We start from the raw sequence: 17489 nt of genomic DNA on the forward strand, positions 1-17489 counted from the left end.
GGTAAATCACTTGGTTGCCACTCCTTACCACCATCAAACAAATGGCATGGTGGAGAAGTTTAATGGAACTTTGGGGGCCATGATATGTAAATTCGTAAATGAGCACTCCAATGATTGGGACCTAGTGTTGCAGTAGTTGCTCTTTGCCTACAGAGCTGTACCACACCCCAGTTTAGGGTTTTCCCCATTTGAACTTGTATATGGCCGTGAGGTTAAGGGGCCATTACAGTTGGTGAAGCAGCAATGGGAGGGATTTACACCTTCTCCAGGAACTAACATTCTGGACTTTGTAACCAACCTACAAAACACCCTCCGAACCTCTTTAGGCCTTGCTAAAGAAAACTTACAGGATGCTCAAAAAGAGCAAAAAGCCTGGTATGATAAACATGCCAGAGAGCGTTCCTTCAAAATAGGGGACCAGGTCATGGTCTTAAAGGCACTCCAGGCCCATAAATGGAAGCATCGTGGGAAGGGCCATTCACGGTCCAGGAGCGCCTGGGAGCTGTTAATTATCTCATAGCATTCCCCACCTCCAACCGAAAGCCTAAGGTGTACCATATTAATTCTCTAAAGCCCTTTTATTCCAGAGAATTAAAGGTTTGTCAGTTTACAGCCCAGGGAGGAGAGGACGCTGAGTGGCCTGAAGGTGTCTACTACGAAGGGAAAAGTGCTGGTGGTGTGGAAGAGGTGAACCTCTCCATGACCCTTGGGCGTGTGCAGCGACAGCAGATCCAGGAGCTGTGCACTAGGTATGCGCCAACATTCTCAGCCACCCCACGACTGACTGAATGGGCATACGACTCCATTGACGCAGGTAATGCTCACCCAATTAAAGTCCAACCTTACCGGGTGTCTCCTCAAGCTAAAACTGCTATAGACCGGGAGATCCAGGATATGTTACAGATGGGTGGAATCCGCCCCCCTGGAAGTGCATGGGCATCTCCAGTGGTTCTAGTTCCCAAACCAGATGGGGAAATACGTTTTTGCGTGGACTACCGTAAGCTAAATACTGTAACTCACCCAGACAACGATCCAATGCCATGCACAGATGAACTATTAGAGAAACTGGGACGGGCCCAGTTCATCTCTACCTTGGACTTAACCAAGGGGTACTGGCAGGTACCGCTAGATGAATCTGCCAAGGAAAGGTCAGCCTTCACCACACATCTCGGGCTGTATGAATTTAATGTACTCCCTTTCGGGCTGCGAAATGCACCCTCCACCTTCCAAAGACTTGTAGATGGTCTCCTAGCAGGATTAGGAGAATATGCAGTCACCTACCCTGACGATGTGGCCATATTTTCGGATTCCTGGGCAGAACACCTGGAACATCTACAAAAAGTCCTTGAGTGCATAAGGGAGGCAGGACTAACTGTTAAGGCTAAGAAGTGTCAAATAGGCCTAAACAGAGTGACTTACCTTGGACACCAGGTGGGTCAAGGAACTATCAGCCCTCTACAGGCCAAAGTGGATGCTATCCAAAAGTGGCCTGTCCCAAAGTCAAAGAAACAGGTTCAATCCTTCTTAGGCTTGGCCGGTTATTACAGACGATTTGTACCGCAGTACAGCCAAATCGCCGCCCCACTGACAGACCTAACCAAAAAGAAACAGCCAAATGCCGTTCAGTGGACCAAAAAGTGTCAGAAGGCCTTTAACAAGCTTAAAGCGACACTCATGTCTGACCCTATACTAAGGGCCCCAGACTTTGACAAACTGTTCCTAGTAACCACAGATGCGTCCGAGCGTGGTGTGGGAGCAGTTTTAATGCAGAAAGGACCTGATCAAGAATTCCACCCTGTAGTGTTTCTCAGCAAAAAACTGTCTGAGAGGGAAAGCAACTGGTCAGTCAGTGAAAAAGAATGTTACGCCATTGTCTACGCCCTGGAAAGCTACACCCATATGTTTGGGGACGGCATTTCCACCTGCAAACCGACCATGCTGCACTACAGTGGCTTCATACCACCATGGGAAATAACAAAAAACTTATTCGGTGGAGTTTAGCTCTCCAGGATTTTCATTTCGACATCCAACACATCTCAGGAGCTTCTAACAAAGTGGCTGATGCACTCTCCTGTGAAAGTTTCCCAGAGAATGAACTGGTTAAAATCGTCCTTGAGATGTGGAAAATATCGTTAGTCTTTATGTACTTGGTAGTATATTTAGAGGTGCATGTGTCTTATTAACTCTGTTTTTCCTAGAGCTCCAGGAAGAAATCCCAGCCAACGTTTCACCCTAGCTGAGATTTGGGGGGCGTGTCATAAATATAAAGGGAAGGGTAAACCCCTTTAAAATCCCTCCTGGCCAGAGGAAAAATCCTCTCACTTGTAAAGGGTTAAGAAGCTAAAGGTAACCTCGCTGGCACCTAACCAAAATGACCAATGAGGAGACAAGATACTTTCAAAAGCTGGGAGGAGGGAGAGAAACAAAGGGTCTGGGTCTGTCTGTATGCTGCTTTTGCCGGGGATAGAACAGGAATGGAGTCTTAGAACTTTAGTAAGTAATCTAGCTAGGTATGTGTTACATTATGATTTCTTTAAATGGCTGAGAAAAGAACTGTGCTGAATAGAATGACTATTCCTGTCTGTGTGTCTTTTTTGTAACTTAAGGTTTTGCCTAGAGGGATTCTCTGTGTTTTGAATCTAATTACCCTGTAAGGTATCTACCATCCTGATTTTACAGAGGGGATTTCTTTACTTCTATTGAAAGTCTTCTTGTAAGAAAACTGAATGCTTTTTCATTGTTCTCAGATCCAAGGGTTTGGGTCTGTGGTCACCTATGCAAATTGGTGAGGATTTTTACCAAACCTTTCCCAGGAAGTGGGTGCAAGGATTGGGAGGATTTTGGGGGGAAAGACGTGTCCAAACTACGTTTCCCAGTAAACCCAGTTAAAGTTTGATGGTGGCAGTGGAGATCCAGGGACAAAGGATAAAATTAATTTGTACCTTGGGGGAAGTTTTAGCCTAAGCTGGTGAAAGTAAGCTTAGGAGGTTTTCATGCAGGTCCCCACATCTGTACCCTAGAGTTCAGAGTCGGGGAGGAACCTTGACAAAAGCAATATTCAGCCAGTTTGTTGGAAATCTAGCTGTAATGATTTCACAGGAATTATAAGGTAGTTACAAATGTAGACGTCTGTAGGAATGTTCCTTTGTTGTTAGATGAATTAACAACAGAAAAAATGGGTGTTTACTGAAATTCCTTTAATTATGTTACAGATATAAAAATATTTGGTATGATTAATGTGTCTTTTGCTCAACAAAACTAGTAAGACGACACTGCTTGGGCATAGTTGGTTCCCAAATACTCATGTTTATTAAATGTATGCAAACATACAAGTCCTAGCTTAATGTATACTGCTGCTCTGAGTGTTTTCCAATGGCTTCTGAAATAGAGAAAACAGTGAACGCCACTAGAGTGCTCATAAACTAGTTTTAAAGGCATACTACTGTATTCCTATCTACTACCATTAGTTGAACCAGCTAGTGTCTTTAGTGTTGCTGTGAGATTTATACAGCAACAATATCGTGCTGGAACTAGCGGTGCTAGGAGTGCTGCCATACCCCCTGGCTTGAAGTGGTTTCCATTATATAAAGGGTTTACAGTTTGGTTCAATGGCTCTCAGCACCCCTTCTATAAAAATTGTTCCAGCACCCCTGGGCTTGGTACACTTTAATAGAATTTGGATAAATCTGTCTGTGGCTAGAATAGCCCCACCTCCTTTCCTTTTTAATTCCAAAATTCTATCATAGAAAAGCCAGTCCTCAGTATGACCAAGTTTGTGGAAACATACAAAATATGTATTGTGTGTTATCCCAGCATCTTTGTATCTATAATGATACCAGCTTTGCTTTAATAAACTCTACTGTTAATGTAAATAATTTTGGTGACTTCTATGGAACTAATCAATATTTGAAACATGTTAAATATTAATGCTATATTCAAGTTACACGGAAAAGTGCTACAGAGTAGGCAGATAAAGTATTTTTCTGGGATAGAGGTGTAACCCTTCTGCCAGGCCAAGTTGATAGCAGCAAGGGTCGGGTTCAGTACACAGGGGTTCCCTCTCATCAAAGCAAATACAAAACTGGCTCAAGCCCCCACCCAGTGACCTGGGAAAGCTTACACACCCCCTGGGCGCCTCAAAGAGGCAATATTTCCCCTCTCGCAAGCACAGAGTCTCGGTGTAGTAGAGAATCTTTAATAACATGAGGTAAACGACATCAGCATTAAATTGGGGAAACACCACAACTAGTGTTCATTAACCAAACCATGAGCAAAGACCCACCCCAGAAAATTGGGCCACATCCTTTCCCTCGGGTTCTTGAGTCCCAGAACCCAAACGTCTCTTGAGTCCAGCAATCCACAAATCACCCAAAGTCCAAAAAGTCCAGCCCCAGAGTTCAAAAGTTCATCTGCATAGTGTTACTCCCCAGTCTGGCTAAAATGTGCCTGTGTGTGGGGGAAAGGGGTAAAGGGTACCTTACATGTCCTGAAGCTGACTGCCCCACAGGGCTCTGCTCTGCTACGCTGTCTCACGAACGGCTCCACTCTGCACAGCTCGCCGTCTCACGAACACACCGCTGTCTCACGAACGGCTCCGCTCCACCACGGCCGGCTCCGCTCTGCTCAGCTCGTTGTCTCACAAACGGCTCCGCTCTGCACAGCTCGCCGTCTCACGAACATACCGCTGTCTCACGAACGGCTCCGCTCCACCACGACCAGCTCCACTCTGCACAGCTCGCTGTCTCACGAACAGCTCTGCTCAGCTCGCCGTCTCACGAACACACCGCTGTCTCATGAACGGCTGCGCTCCACCACGACCGGCTCCGCTCTGCACGGCTCGCCATCTCACGAACACTCTGCCAGCCTAGCCACGAACAGCACCACTGCACTCTAGATCTTCCGGCGCCCCACTACTCGGCACAGTGCTTTCAGCTCATAGTAGTGGGAGCCTTAGTGCTGGTGCACCATAAGGCCAAAGTGAATGCAGCACAGTACCTGTAGCAAGACTCTTAATAGACCCAAAATTAGCGCTGACATTCCACAGTGGAGAGAGACAGAGGTGCAATTGGTGCTTCAGGCCCTCACAAAGGGGCCCATACCACCAGGTACTAATACCTGTCTCAAGTCTCTCTCTCTTCACAGAGTTTTGGAACCCATGTCCCTTGCCTAGCGAGTGCTACTCAGTTGATGGTGAGTCCCTCCATCATAACAAAAGGCCAAGTACCAGTTCCAAGCACAGTTCCCATAATCAGGGTAATAACAATTTACTCTTCCTGCCCCAATAACAAAGACACTGGGGATCCCACAACAGCCAAAGTGACCATTTGGGCAGTTATGGCCTCATTCTAGGCGGGGTGGGTGTGCCTATGCAAATTGAGATCAGCCCCTGAAGTTCTTTTCCACAACTTGCCACACCTCACCACCAGATGTCAGGGTGGAGCCCATCCTGACTCTGCTTACAGAGGCATTTCATATTTGTCTGAATAGTCAGCAAATGGTATTTGAAAAAATTCCGGTCACTATTTTGAGATGCATCCACCAAAATGCACCTTGTTTCCTTTCAACTTACCTACTATCATGCACAGAAATCGCTGACGGAAATAGCCAAGGGTCACATTTTTGTATCTTTCTGTGATAAGACTTTACTGCAAGTGTAATGAGTAAGATGCATAGCTCACAACTGATGAAATGATGTAGTTACCTGACATAATCCATTGCATTTGTTCACTTTGACTCTGAAATTGTAAAATAAGAAATTGATATTCAGTATAATAAAAAAAAAAATTGAGCAATTAACTGACCAATTGTTGCTGTTGTTGATGCTGCCCACTAGTGATATTCCCCGGGGACCGGGGTATGTGCAGTGGAGTGTCTTCTTTTGGCTGGGTTTTACATTGCTTTTTTATGATCTAACTTTTTCCGTTGCTATGTGTTTGTTAGAGAAGTCAAGGCCAAAAAAATAAGTCTTGCAGGTGGTGAGGTTTGTGGTGATGATTTAGTTCCTGAGGGAGGTCATTCCACAATCTGGGATCAGCCTCCCCCGCACACACACCAAAAAAAAAAAGTTTGTCTCCCACACAGCTAAGCGTTGTCCTTATCCTAGAGCATTCCATTGTGCCTGAGAAGCAGTGATATTGATCATGATCTTTGTTCCAGAGCTTAGGATGTTTTTTTTTTGTTTTGTTTTAAGACAGGGGTCGGCAACTTATGGCACGCGTGCCAAAGACGGCATGCGAGCCAATTTTTAATGGCACGGACCCTGGCAAACAGCAGCATACCATTTAAATTCCTGCCTGTCCCGGCCCGCTCTTTTCCACCCACCACTCTCTCCTTGCAGGGCAGGCAAGCTTCCTCCTCCCCCGGCCTCTTCCCCCAGCGTGCTGGGTTCCTGCCCCTCCTTCTCTCCCTCCCTGCCGCCGATCAGCTGATGGCCTTTGCTACAGGGGAGGAGAGGGAAAAGTGGAACAGCAGCACGCTCTCTGCTCCAGGGACCTTGGGGATGGGGGTGGAATCAGGGCATATCCCTTCCAGACCCCTGCCGTGAGCCGCTCAGGGAAGGGGGCTGGGAGCACCCCCACGACCCCAGCCCACACCCCCAGCCCTCTGCCCTGACTCCTGCATCCCCTCACACACACCCCAGCCCTCTGCCCTCACCCCTCCTCACACACACCCAGCCCTCTGCCCTCACCCCTGCAATGCCCACACACCCCAACCCCATGCCCTGACCCCTGCACCCCACAACCTCAGCCCTGACTCCTGCACCCTCCTCACACACCCCAGCCCTCTGCCTTGAGCACCAAATGGGAGCTCCTGCACACACACACCCCACATTCCCACCTGCACCCCTCACACCAAATGGAAACTGCCCAGGTAAGCACTCCACACCCAAACTTCCTGCCCCAACCCTGAGTCCCCTCCCTTATTCTAGCTCCTGGCCAGACCCTGCACCTGAACCTGCTCCTTCACCCCCAGCCCTGGTCTCAGCGCACTCCCACTCTCATTTCAGAGCAGAGAGAGGAAGAGAATGGCTAGAACCAGGGAGAAGGTAGGTACCTACTCTATGTGGACAGGGCCGGGACCCCAGACCGGCAGCGGGCTGAGCGGGGCCTGCAGCCAGGACCCCGGCTGGCAGGAGCCGGCGGACAGAACCCCAGACCGGCAGCGGACTGAGCGGCGGCGGGCTGAGCCGCTCAGCCCACTGCTGGTCTGGGGTTCTGGCTGCCGGCTCCTTGCCAGCCGGGGTCCTGGCTGCAGGCCCTGCTCAGCTTGCTGCCGGCCTAGGTGAACGGAACCCCAGGCCGGCAACGGGCTGAGCAGGCCGGCTGTGTAAGATCAGCATTTTAATTTAATTTTAAATGAAGCTTCTTAAACATTTTGAAAACCTTGTTTACATACAACAATAGTTTAGTTATATAATATATAGACTTCTAGAGCGAGACCTTCTAAAAAATGTTAAAATGTATTATTGGCACGCGAAACCTTAAATTAAAATGAATAAATGAAGACTTGGCACACCACTTCTAAAAGGTTGCCGACCCCTGTTTTAAGATATCCTGGGCTCAGGCTATTGAGTGCCTTGAAAATAAGGACTGAGACCTTGAATTTGATTTGAAATTCCACATGAAGCAGTATAGAGAGTGGAGAATAGGTTTAATGTGTTCACAGTAGCTTGTGTTGCTGAGGAGATACAGAGAACTCCTGAGGGTTGGAAACTGAGACTTAGAAAATACCTGATGGCAAAGGCAATGAGACCCCAATCAGATCTAGGCTCAGTACTCCCCCAATACATCAGTCTCAACAAGTGACCTCCGACCATGAGCTTGGTAGGGTTGCCAGATATTTGGTTTTCTACCAGATTGCCCAGTCGAAAAGAGACCCTTGCAACTCCGCTCAACACCGCTGAGCAGGCCATTAACAGTCCGGTCAGTGGTGGGCCAAGGCTAAGGCAGGGTAGTTCCTATCTGTCTTGGCACCGTGCTGTGCCCCGGAAGTGGCCAGCAGGTCTGGCTCCTAGATGGAGCTTCCACGGGGCTCCGCAGGTTGCCTCCTCCCCGAGCACTGGCTAGGCACTTCCATTGGCTGGGAACCACGGCCAATGGGAGCTGTGGGGGGTGGGGGTCTTCGGGCAAGAGAAGCGCAAGGAACCTCCTGACCGCTCCCCCCCACCGAGGAGCTGTACGTGCTGGCCACTTCCGGGGCACAGCTCAGAGCCAGGACAGGCAGGGAGCCTGCCTTAGCCCCGCTGTGCAGCTGAGAGGGAGTTGCCTGAGGTAAGCTCATGCCCCAATCCCCTGCCCCAGCCCTGAGCCCTGCCCAAACCCAGAGCTCCCTCCTGCACCCCGACCCCCTCATCTCTGGCCCCACCTCAGAGCCTGCATCCCCAGCCCAGAGCCCGTACTCCCTCCTGCACCCCAACCCCCTGCCTCAACCCACAACCCCCTCCCACACTCCGAATCCCTCATCCCCACCCCCCAGCCTGCAGCCCGCTCCTGCACTCCAAACCCCTCATCCCCAGCCCCAGCCCAGAGCCTGTATCCCCAGCCCAGAGCCCATACTCCCTCCTGCACCCCAACTTGCAGCCCCTTCCGGCACTGTGAATCCCTCAGCCCCATCCCCCAGTCTGGAGCCCCCTCCTGCACCCCAAACCCCTCAACCCCATCCCACAACCTGCACTCCCAGCTGGATCCCTCACCTCCTCCCATACCCCAACTCCCTGCCCCAGCCCAGAGCCCCCTCCCACACTCTGAACCCCTCATTTCTGGCCCCACCCCAGACCCCACACCCCCAGTTAGAGCCCTCACCCCAACTCCCTGCCCCAGTGAGTGAGGTTGGGGGGAGAGCAAGCCACCAAGGGAGGGGAATGTAGTGAGCAGGGGGTGGGGCCACAGGGAAGGGGTGGGGCTAGGGTATTCAGTTTTGTGCAATTCGAAAGTTGGCAACCCTAGAGATTGGGAGCAGAGACTAAGACTGCAAAGCCTAAGGAGAAGGTCTCACATGAGAGCAGAGGGCACTCTCATAGCCATAAGGACAAGCCATCTTCATCTAAAACTGCCCTGAAGAGAAAAGATCCCTCCCTGACCCCATTTAAATTGACAGAGCCAGTGTGCATTGATGCTAAGGACTTAAACTCGAGTATATCTTCTCAGCAGGAGAAGGAGGCATGCAAAGGTATCATTCTGACATCAGCTCTGATGGTGAAGGCTCAGGATAAACAGCTCCTTGTGCTCCCATCCACTTCTAAAGCCAGTGTGGTAGCGGTAGCGACACAGCCCTGGAGGGAACTTCCACGGTGACCAGGGAAGCTCTGGCTCTGCCAATGAACGTGCCTCATACCGCAGGGAGACCTACATCTCCTCTGAGGACAACTTTGTTATCCCCTATTTGCATTCACTCCTCCTATTGGGACTGTGTCTATGCTGGGACATTATTACACCAGCGGAAGAGACTATCCTGATGAGGCAGAATCATTCTCCCATCCCACTTGCCAGCCTCAAAGCACAGGTGTCGATTCTGCTGGTAGTGCAAGATCCACCTTTCTCTTTGGATGAGTCAGAGGCCCTGAAGAGTCTCTGTGGCACTGGGTGGAGGTGGCATGGGACAGAAGCCCTTACAAGATCAGGCTTCTGGACTCAGACCAGACATGATTGGCCAAGAGACCCCTATGCCATGGGGTCCTCCTCCACTGGTTGATCCATCTTACTGGCTATATTGGGGACCATGGGAGCCCTACCCTAGACACCCAGGACTGGTCCATGTGTCCTTTTTTGCCATTGCCTTGCCATCCACAACTGGATGCACTGATGTATTCAGAGATGGAAGATGAGCCGCATCTGCCAATTCCAGGAGCAATTCCATCATCTTTGCTGTTATGAGGCGAGACCTGTGGTTACAATCCTCAGGTTTCGCTAGAAAGGTGTAGAGTACCATCCAAAATCTACCCTTTGATATGATCAACCTTTCCCTTGAGAAGACGGATGAGTCTGTCCACTCCCTTAAGGGCTGAAGGAGAATGCTTTGCTTGCTGGGCAGCTATACTCCTACCCCTAAGAGAAAACACCATAAACAGGGGTAGAGGGCAAGACTGCCTCCTCAGCCTTTTTATCACCAGCATCCTCAGTATCCACGATGTAAGAGACTGAGGATTTATAGATCCAGGAACCCAGCATCTGCAACATCCACTGCCACATCATACTCTAACCCCCAAGGAAAGAGTTTCTTTTGATTGGATTGTCGAGACCCACATCCTTTTATTGGTGCCTCTTCATTCCCCTCCTCAGATATTTGGAGGTCACCCTATCCAATTTGCCAAAAACTGGAGCACTATAAATGCAGACAAATGGGTACTAGAAGTTATTCATGGCAGATATCTGACCAAGTTTCTGGCAATGCCTACCCACAAACCCTCTTTCCAGTTCCTTTTCAGGGACCACTCTCACAAGGCAATTCTACAACAGCAGATGAACTCCTTCTCCTTAGGGGACTTATAGAAAAGATGCTACCGCAGCATAAGGGAAGTGATTCTATTCCCCTTACTTCTTGATCCCCAAGGAGAATTGGGGGTTGAGGGCAATTCTCTATCTACAACAACTGAACCTGTTAATCTGAAAACTAAATTTCTGCTTGATCTACTTGGCATCAATAATCCCTCTTTAGAGAAGGGCACATCGTTCACAGCTCTCAACATGAAAGACTCATAATTTCCCATAGACATTTGCCCAGTGCACAGGAGGTTCCTTGGGTTCCTTTTTGGTCAAGATCCATTACCGATTCAGAGTTCTCCCCTTTGGACTGGCCACAGCACCTAGGGTCTTTACAAAGGTTTTTTCAGTGATGGCATCTTGGATGAGAAAAGTGGGATTTACAGTCTTCCCATATCTCAATGATTGGCTTCTGACAGGCAACTCATATGAAGAAGTCCAGCGGGCAACCCATGTTCTGCTCAGCCTTCTGTCTTCCCTTTTGTCAACTACAAAAAATCCACATTGACCCCCAAGAGGTACATAAACTTTATGGTGGCAACATTGGACTCAACCGCAAGAGCATATCTACTTCTTAGGAGGTTTCAGGCTAAGAGCGCTTTCAGACAATAAGTCACTATCAGACGCAGGATGTCAGTCAGAACTTGCCTTTCCTTTCTCAGCCACATGGCCTCATGGCCACATGCCCTTCACCAGGCTTCATCATTGTTGCCTACAAGCCTGGATTCTCTCCATTTACTTACCAGATAATGGCAGGGTGACAATTCCATCCAAGGATTCTCGTCTGGTGGACAAAAATCAGAGAAGATTGGGTGGGGATTCCTTTTCTCCCGTTGACTCGCGAGGCAACCATTGTTACCGATGCCTCCCTCTTGGGTTGGGGTGCTCACATGGGTGACCATATGGCACAAGGCATCTGGACCCTGCAGGAGTCCAGGATGCATATCAGTTTACTAATACACAGGCTGGTCCCTTGGGCCTGCAACACCTTCCTCCTGCTCATCCAATCCAGACATGTCCAAATAATGTTGGACGACACAACAATGGTATTTTATATAAACAAGCAGGTGGGAATGAGATCTTGCCCTTTGTGCACTGAAGCAGCCACCCTGTGGAACTGGTGCATCAGCCCTCCGATAACCCTATCTACATCATACTTACCAGGAGTGCAAAACTTGCTAACCAACAGGCTGAGTAGACATTTTTCCGCAAATTAAGAATAGGAGATTCACAATTGGATTCTTGATGAAGCCTTCACCCAATGGGGAACACCAGCCTGGGACCTTTTCACTTTGTGGGCAAACAGGTAAATTCCTTGGTACTGCTCCAGAGCAGCCTTGGGCAAGGGCTCAATGGGAAATGCCTTCCTTGATATCATGGAACGGTCGCCTAGGATATGCCTTTTCTCCCATTCCATTGAAACCACAAGTTCTAAGGAAGATCTGCCAAGACAGCGTTCGAGTCATCCTGATTGCACCCAACTTGCCAAGGTATTTCTGGTCTACAGATCTACTGAACCTCTCAGTTCAACCACTCCTGAACATCCCTCCATTTGCTGGATCATCTAACACAGCACAGGGGCAGGTTCAGGCTTCCCAATCCAGGACCACTACAACTCAGACCTAGTATTTGGATGGGGATCAGAAATAGAATGCTCATGTTCCAGAAAGGTGTGATCCATCCTTACCCAAACCAGAAAGCATTCTATGAGGAGCTGTTATTCAGCAAAATAGAACTGTATCTTCCCTTGAGCTTACCAATGCCACTTGTATCTGGAATCTGCCTGAATCCCTGCTATCTTAGAGTATCTACATACCCTGAAGTCTTTGGGTTTCACACTCAGCGGACATTTAGCAGCAATCAGCGCTTTCCATCCTCCAGTGGATAACCATATGATCTTCACTCATCTTGTCATAACTAGATTTCTGAAGGGGGTTTTCAGATTCTTTCCACCATTAGTGAAGTTTGCACCTCAGTGGGACTTCAACTTTGTTCTGTCGTCTCTCACTAAACCACCTTTTCAGCCTGTAGTCAGATGATATATGGCCCATATGTCTATGGAGGTGGCCTTTCTAATAGCTATAGCATCAGCCACAGTCAGTGAGCTGGGGGCGCTCAAGGCAGACTCACCATATACTATATTTTATAAAGAAAAGGTCTCATTATGCTCCCTTCCCAGATATATCCCTAAAGTAGTTTCTGAATTTCATATGAGTCAGGTCATCCACTTACCAGTATTTTTTTCCTAAACTGCATGCCTCGGGGGAAGAGAGAAGGCTGCATTCTCCAGACATCTAAAAGGCTTTGGCCTTTTATCTACAGAGAACAAAGGACATTAGAAAGACACAAACTATTTTTTCCATAGCAGAGTGATCAAAGTGTCAAGCTATATTGGTGCAGAGACTTTCTAAGTGGATCTCGGGTTGGGGTTGTATTGCTCTTTGTTACCTACTAGCTTTCACTTACCCCTTTGTGGGCAGTGGTGGGTGAGGGCTCATTCCACTAGAGGGCAAGCTTTCTCTCTGAGAGATGTACCCCTACTAGAGATATATAGGGAAGCTACTTGGAACTCTTTGCATGCCTTCATGAGACATTATGCTTTGGTACAGTCATCCACAGCAGATACAGCTGTGGGGACAGCAGTACTTAGGATTTGTTTATTTCTTAGGTAATCTTCCTGGATCTGTACACTATTACTTATCATCACTTAAAATCTATCTTTCTGTAGTTAATAAATCTGTTTTATATTTGTACCTAAAACAGTTGTTTAAAATGCTAAAGGGAAAGCTACTCAGGAGCAAGAGCTGGTGCATTGTCCTCCCCACACTGAGGGAGAGGCGGACTGGGTAATTACTTTACACTGGTCAGGCTTTTGACAAGGGTAGGGAGCTGTGGGGGAACGGTAGGGAGCGGTGGGGGAATTGGTTGAGCTTCTATTGTTGGTTCATGAGTAACTCAGCTGAGTGTGGCCCCTGCCTGTTAATGTTGGTGTGAGTGCAAGCTTGGAGAGCCTTGCAGCGTATCACATGGTGTGAGAGGGAGCCCAGGCTGGTGAGACAGAGGGCTCAATAGTACCCCAGTTTCAGGTTTTACCCTGGTAATATCCATCACCCACCCCCTGGTTTGCAGTTCCTGTTACCTTGCTAAAGGGTGCAGGTGTGTTTGGGGGTGGGGAAGGGCTGGTGACATGAACCACAATTTTTTGCAACGAAAAAGTTTCAAGTAAGGGATTTCCATGCCTCAGCTGTATCAGAACAATTTAATTGTTGTGTGGACGTGTCACCTGAAGTAACCAGAGACTAATATTATTACATACAGCCAGACAAAATCCAGTTCCTTATTCAATCACTATTTACAATACAGAAGAGGGTTGGAGCATGGTGTGTGGCTAGCGTACTGCTCAAGAACAAAATGTTGGGTCAGTAAGTGGCATGTCCCAGCTCCTTCAAAGCAGTCTGACGCTCACAGGGATGTCACTTGGGACGACATGAGACTTATTTTATTCTATACAGGCACCCAAAACCCAGCTTCCTATTCAAGCCCTATGTACAATATGAAAGTGGGGTTGTGAGGGGCAGGGGTGCATTTTGCAGCCTATTGCCAGGAACAAAGCCTTAGGTTGGCAAATGACATGTCCCAGCTCCTTCACAGCGGTTGCAGGGATGTTTCACTTCGGTGACCAAAAACTTATTTTGTCATGTACAGTTGGTCAAAACCCAGTAATTAAGTCATTTACATTTTTATCACATTGATTTGATTACACTTCTAAAAAATTAATCTTACATTGATATATTTGTATGTAACCCTTCTGCCAGGCCAAGTTGATAGCAGCAAGGGCCGGGTTCAGTACACAGGGGTTCCCTCTCATCAAAGCAAATACAAAACTGGCTCGAGGCCCCACCCAGTGACCTGGGAAAGCTTACACACTCCGTGGGCGCCTCAAAGAGGCAATACTTCCCCTCTCGCAAGCACAGAGTCTCGGTGTAGTAGAGAATCTTTAATAACATGAGGTAAACGACATCAGCATTAAATTGGGGAAACACCACAACTAGTGTTCATTAACCAAACCATGAGCAAAGACCCACCCCAGAAAATTGGGCCACATCCTTTCCCTCGGGTTCTTGAGTCCCAGAACCCAAACGTCTCTTGAGTCCAGCAATCCACAAATCACCCAAAGTCCAAAAAGTCCAGCCCCAGAGTTCAAAAGTTCATCTGCATAGTGTTACTCCCCAGTCTGGCTAAAATGTGCCTGTGTGTGGGGGAAATGGGTAAGGGGCACCTTACGTGTCCTGAAGCTGACTGCCCCACAGGGCTCTGCTCTGCTACGCTGTCTCACGAACGGCTCCGCTCCACCACGACCAGCTCCGCTCTGCACAGCTCGCTGTCTCACGAACAGCCCTGCTCAGCTCGCTGTCTCACGAACGGCTCCGCTCTGCACAGCTCGCCGTCTCATGAACAGCCCTGCTCAGCTCGCCATCTCACGAACACACCGCTGTCTCACGAACGGCTCCGCTCCACCACGACCGGCTCCACACTGCACAGCTCGCTGTCTCACGAACAGCTCTGCTCAGCTCGCCGTCTCACGAACACGCCGCTGTCTCGCGAACGGCTCCGCTCCACCACAACTGGCTCCACACTGCACAGCTCGCTGTCTCACGAACAGCTCTGCTCAGCTCGCCGTCTCACGAACACGCCGCTGTCTCACGAACGGCTCCGCTCCACCACGACCGGCTCCACACTGCACAGCTCGCTGTCTCACGAACAGCTCTGCTCAGCTCGCCGTCTCACGAACACGCCGCTGTCTCGCGAACGGCTCCGCTCCACCACGACCGGCTCCGCTCTGCACAGCTCGCTGTCTCACGAACAGCTCTGCTCAGCTCGCCGTCTCACAAACACACCGCTGTCTCACGAACGGCTCCGCTCCACCACGACCGGCTCCACTCTGCACAGCTCGCTGTCTCACGAACAGCTCCGCTCTGCACAGCTCGCTGTCTCACGAACAGCTCTGCTCAGCTCACCGTCTCACGAACAGCTCCGCTCTGCACAGCTCACCTCGCCATCTCACGAACACTCTGCCAGCCTAGCCACGAACAGCACCACTGCACTCTAGATCTTCCGGCTCCCCACTACTTGACACAGCTCTCAGTGATTTCAGCTCATAGTAGTGGGAGCCTTAGTACTGGTGCACCATAAGGCCAAAGTGAATGCAGCACAGTACCTGTAGCAAGACTCTTAATAGACCCAAAATTAGCTCTGACATTCCACAGTGGAGAGAGACAGAGGTGCAATTGGTGCTTCAGGCCCTCACAAAGGGGCCCACACCACCAGGTACTAATACCTGTCTCAAGTCTCTCCCCCTTCACAGAGTTTTGGAACCCATGTCCCTTGCCTAGCGAGTGCTACTCAGTTGATGGTGAGTCCCTCCATCATAACAAAAGGCCAAGTACCAGTTCCAAGCACAGTTCCCATAATCAGGGTAATAACAATTTACTCTTCCCGCCCCAATAACAAAGACACTGGGGATCCCACAACAGCCAAAGTGACCATTTGGGCAGTTATGGCCTCATTCTAGGCGGGTGGGTGTGCCTATGCAAATTGAGATCAGCCCCTGAAGTTCTTTTCCACAACTTGCCACACCTCACCACCAGATGTCAGGGTGGAGCCCATCCTGACTCTGCTTACATGTATATACTTTTGCCCTTTGAATAAGGAACTGGGAACCACAAATAAGGAGCTGGTATCATGAATAAAGAACTGGGAATAAGAAACAAACTTCAACCTCTTTAGCAACAGAAACTTCTTGAACAGGGCATAGTCTCTCTTTTATCAGGATAAACTTATGAAAGAGAGGATATTTCCTTTCATTGATTTACTGCTTTATCAGAGAGACCTTTTAGAAGAGATAAACTGTGACTTTAATTTAGCAGGGTTTGTCCAGCTTTTCAACAGCTGTATTGTTCACACCAACAGTAACTAATCCTTGATGTAAGAGTGATTCACTTCTCAGATTGATCAGGATATCATTGCACATCTAGGGTTGTTTTAATTGCACATTTGTATTTTACTTTGTTTTATTCTTAAATCAGTTTTGTATCTTTTTAAAATGAAGTTCATTGCTAATCTATTTTTATGGCTGAAGGGCCAGCTGGTGTAAATCCCCATAGCTTCTTTGAAATCAATGGAGCTATGAAGATTTACATCAGTTAAACATCTGACCCAACCAGTAGATAATTTGGGTGCTCTTTCTGATTTTGTCATTCACCGAGCATTTAGCAATATTGGTTAATAAGTAAAATATTGGCTTTAAAAAATCAGAAGTATACCTCTTTGAATGCACTGCCCTTGAAAAAGTTCCCAGATCCAGTGTAGATTAACACAACATATAGTATACATCAGAAGTGTTCCTTTGGTGGTTACTCTACACAAGGGACATTTACTAGAAGGTTTGTCAGGTAAAATGAAAAAGCTCTTTCAGTGGCAAAGTTAGAGTTTGCAATGGGTGGGGTCACTATGTAAATAAGTAACCCATGCAAATGTTGTTATGTAAATTAGCTTCATTTTTATGAATGAATGACTTTCACAATATCCAATGTGTTGCATAGCAATAGTTTTTGAGATCCTAGCTGTTTTGCAAAGTAATCACTTGTATTTTCTGTCAGTTTGTAAGTGTCTTGGGTCAACTCTCAATGCTAAACTTCAAGGCTAGTGCTTTCAGATGGGCCTCAGCCACTGTAAGAAGTCAATAACCTTTCGTGTAAACCCAAGTTTTGTTCTGTTCTATGCAGGTTCTTATACTATTCTCATCACCACAGTATTGGAGCATCTTCCAACAGTGCATTGAGTGATTGGCTAACATCTGCCATGTGTGGATTTTCTCTGACTTGGGGAGAACTGTGCATGCGATGGAATGATTTGCTTTGGTTTTATTTTCTTTTTAGAAGAGGAAAAAGTATGAGGAAAGTGAAATATGTGGCTATCATAAAAAAAATACTGGTTCATGTTGAGGCAGAG

The sequence above is a fragment of the Chelonia mydas genome, chromosome 3, assembly GCF_015237465.2.
Source record: "Chelonia mydas isolate rCheMyd1 chromosome 3, rCheMyd1.pri.v2, whole genome shotgun sequence".
In the NCBI taxonomy this organism is placed as follows: domain Eukaryota; kingdom Metazoa; phylum Chordata; order Testudines; family Cheloniidae; genus Chelonia; species Chelonia mydas.